Consider the following 4,028-nt stretch of genomic DNA (forward strand, 5'->3'; position numbering starts at 1 on the left):
GCTCGCCCATGCCACCGGCGGGGAGCGAGCGAGCGGCTGTCAGGGGCTGAGCTGCCGGCTGGGGTTTGACCACAACAAGCATGTGCTCACGCCGCTCCAAGGCCAGACTTCTCCTCGGGGCTGAGTTCTGGGCATTCCTCCTCCTTTGCTTTCAGTTTTTTCCCTCTGTTGGTGCAATTCCCCAGCCCACACGCAAACAGCTCCAGCCCAGGGAACCCCATCTCCCCTCGATGAGTTCAGATCCCTTTTGCATCCTGTGACCAACTCTACCTTTCCTGGGACGCTCCGGCGGGGTAAAACCTGCAAAGGGGATGAGCCACGAGCAGCAGCCATCCCGGCCATCCAGAGGACTTAAGCACTTTCAACACCAGCTAATAAATCCTATTAAAACGACAGACTGAACAGCTACCGCAGAGGTGGGCACCACCTCCCAGTACCTCTCCATAGAGTGTTTTGCGGGGTTAGAAACGGGCTCTAAATTGGGATCCAGCCTCCTTAATGAGCCAAAGACCAATCCTGCCTGCAGACACCACTCCCAGAGCCATCAGGAGACAGAAATATTTCCAAAAACATTGCTACCACCCTGAATTTCCTAGTCTGCTCTAAGGCCTGCTTTACTCACAGCAAAACCACAGAAAAGTGACTGGTCCCAACTCCAGAACACTTTAGCACCCCGGCTCCTGTGCCTGTGCCCCAGACACAAGTTATTGCTATTTACCTCAACAAGTAGCAGCACAAAATGCAATAAACTTGAATACAGGACTGCCAGGATCCTCCCCTGGTCATTTAGCCTGTTGCTCTCACAAGCAGCTAAAATGTTAGCTAAAACTCTTCCTGAGAGTGCTGAATCCCATCAGAGTTAATATTCTCCCCCTTGATCATTTAAACAGTCTTGCTCTACGCATTTAATTTAAAATACACACTTTGCCTGGAGCACCATTGCTCTCTGCTCGGGTTCTTCAGCCAAGAGAAGCTGTCGGTGGGAGCTCCGATGGCATGGGCACGGCAGAAGCAGCTGTCTTTATGAATGTGCACAAGAACATGTATCCTTTACTCTCGGCTGCGTGAGCTGCTTTTAGTGTTTTATTTCCAAAACAGAGCTTATAGCACACAGGTGAACCGCTTCCATCCACACTGAAGTAAATATTCCCCCTTTTCTACCCAACCATGAGAACGGCTCAGGAAATAAACCGTTGGGCTCTAGGCCCAACATTTAACTTCCCAAACCAGGGTGGGGATCAGCCACTTTGCGATGAGCTGCTCTTGAAGGCAGTTTCTGAAGAGACTCTCCCATCACACGGCTCAATCCCAGCCCCCAAGCTGATGCTGGAGCTCTGCAGCACCTCTTTATACACCCCAAAACAGTCCTCAGCTCCCTGCGTCTCTGTCCGCTCACGTACCTGAAGGTTACAAACACACCCATCAAAAGACATTTTCCCACAAAGCCAAGGACTATCCTGAAAAGTCCAAGTCAAATATCAGTGGCAAATGCCATGGTGCTTTCAAGCTATTTCCAACTTCTTTCTGATAGGGCTATCAAAGTCTTCCTAGAAAGAGAAATAAAGGCTTCATTGTGCTCTCCTGGGATGGAAAAAATACCACGGGTTTATCACCGGTTGTGAAAGCTCCTCTGTTTCCTTTCCAGTTCTTAGCTCCAGCATTTTAGAAAGTCATGGAACGACCTTGAAGGAGAGAAACACATGGGTTTGGGTAGGAAGGGCACCACACATGGAGGCACAAAAGGCCCTATGAGCTGTTCCTGCTGGCGAAGAGGTTTCAGGGGAAAATTTAGTAGCTCTCATTTGTTGTGGAGTTCAGAAAAACAAACAAATCAACTCTGCAGAGGACCCACGGAAAGGTGGGTCTGTGCCTGGAGCAGGTCAGCAAGGCAGGAAGAGTGAAGCCACATCTTGTTCAACACTGGCAAAACCACCTCATTCCTACCAGCCCCCAGATTCCAGCACTCCAAACTACTAGTTTAAATTACCCATGGTGGAAACAGCACGCCTTAAAGGGCAGGTACTCCAGAGACCGAGAATATTCTTGCTGTGTTCAACCAACCTTCACAGCACATTCATTTCCAAGGCAACTTCATGATTTCCTCTTGACGGTCAGCTCAGTGGAAATCCCATCTACACCCCCATGACCAACTGCCAGCGATGGCTCTGCCCCAAAGAGAGACCCCAGGGAAGAGTCAGTGGCTTCAGAGCTGCAGCTCCTGTATCACGTGGGACAAGAGAACCTCACCCAAACACTTCTGGTGTCCAGCTTCCAGCTCAAACAAGCGGCACGTGGAATCGTCCTGCAAAGGTGTCACCAGCCAACAGAAAGGTAAAGGTGTCTGTCTCCTCAGGCATGTTTCTCTTCATTTAGTTTTTAAGCAGTAAGACTAGCCAGGTGGAAGCCAGCCACCATGGCTCCAGGACATGGACATTATTCCTTCAGGGACACGAGACCTGGAAAACACAGGCTGCAAGAAGTCCAGCTTGAATTGCGCGAGTACTGGTACTGGTGATTGTTGGCCCGGCTGTTAATTTTAAATAAAAAGTAAAGTTCGCTTCGAATCGCTTTACACCACACACAGAAGCCAGGACGACTGGGTAATCATCATATTCCATTTATTCTGTATACATTCATAGTGCACGTTAATGTAAGACATGAGCACTCCTCAGGTCGCACAGCGCTGCTGCTGTTCTTCACCCGTAAAGTTACACCCGGATGAGAGATAAGGAGGGACTGAATGGATACCCAGAGAAAGAACCTGAAGAAGCAATTACACTGCAAGAACAACCCCTCTGGTCAGAGCAACTGAACCCCTGGTGGCCAGAGCCCTGAAGCACCTTTGTTTTTCTGCCATATCAGAAACATTCAGCATCAGAGACAACAAGGAACAACAAGGAGAACGGCATGGGAGGAGAGCTCGAGGTAACACAGATGCATCTGGGCCTTTCAACTGTAAAATCACATTCACTTATGGAAGAAAAACAAACTAGATCCCTTCTTTACAATTAGCCTTTTCCATACTCTGGCCTGTAATTGTCAACTTCAAAGCTCTCAGGGTCTCCACTAATGTATTCACCCTTGGTCCTGTTCGGTAACAGGAATCTAAACCTGTTCTGCTGCCTGTGCGCAGCATTTCAAGACAAACTAAGTTTGGGGAGAAAGACAAACTTCCCAGAAAGGCTGATGGCAGCCCTCCCAGGAGTTGAATTTAGGCAATGCGCTCATTAACGAACACTCGTTAATGATACTTCACAGTCAAGATATCACTCGAGAGGGCTGAGCAGCATCACACGGATGGACAGAGGAAAGACTTGAGGAGAAAATGGCTGAGAGAACAGACTGCTGCAGGCATTTCCTGCAGTGAGCAGCACGGCTTAGGTATGAAAAATAACGATACTTCAGTAATAACTAACATATTCAAGTCTCTTTGCAGAAATATTGATCTTTTAACCCTCACAATCCAGCCTCTCCCAGTAAGGCAAGGACAGCTCACAGGTATTTCAACCTCCTTCCCTGGGGGAAAAGCAGGAACATAAAATGGATCAAAAGAAAAAAAAACAACAAATAAAAAAACCTCTCCCATGATAAAAGCCAAGTGAGAGCCAGGAGAAGCTGTATTCCTGCCAACATGTTCCTGGGAAAGGGAAGGGTAAAAGATCTATTTATGCGTTCACCAGGGAAGAAATACCAGGGGAAGAAGTCTGATTGATCAACTCAAAACTCAAACAAGAACTACTTAAAAAGGTTAAGAGAGTCAGACTCTCCCTGCAGAGCACCCGGCTCCTCACCAAGCCATCCCCGGAACCTCAGTCTCACGAGCAGAGGAAGGGGACCAGCAAAGGCACAACACAGTCCCCAGCGGGACCCCACGAACCCGCTCCGCAGCCAAGTACAGGAACCAAGAGCTTCAGCTCAGCTTCAGGGACTGATTCCAGGGCAGGTTTAGGATGTACACGTGGTCATTCGTTTCCTCCTGGTCACCTGTGTGCCATCAGCTGGATGCCCGGAGCCCTGGATGAATCCTC

Source organism: Apaloderma vittatum, unplaced genomic scaffold, assembly GCF_000703405.1.
Source record: "Apaloderma vittatum isolate BGI_N311 unplaced genomic scaffold, ASM70340v1 scaffold26168, whole genome shotgun sequence".
Taxonomy (NCBI): Eukaryota; Metazoa; Chordata; class Aves; order Trogoniformes; family Trogonidae; genus Apaloderma; species Apaloderma vittatum.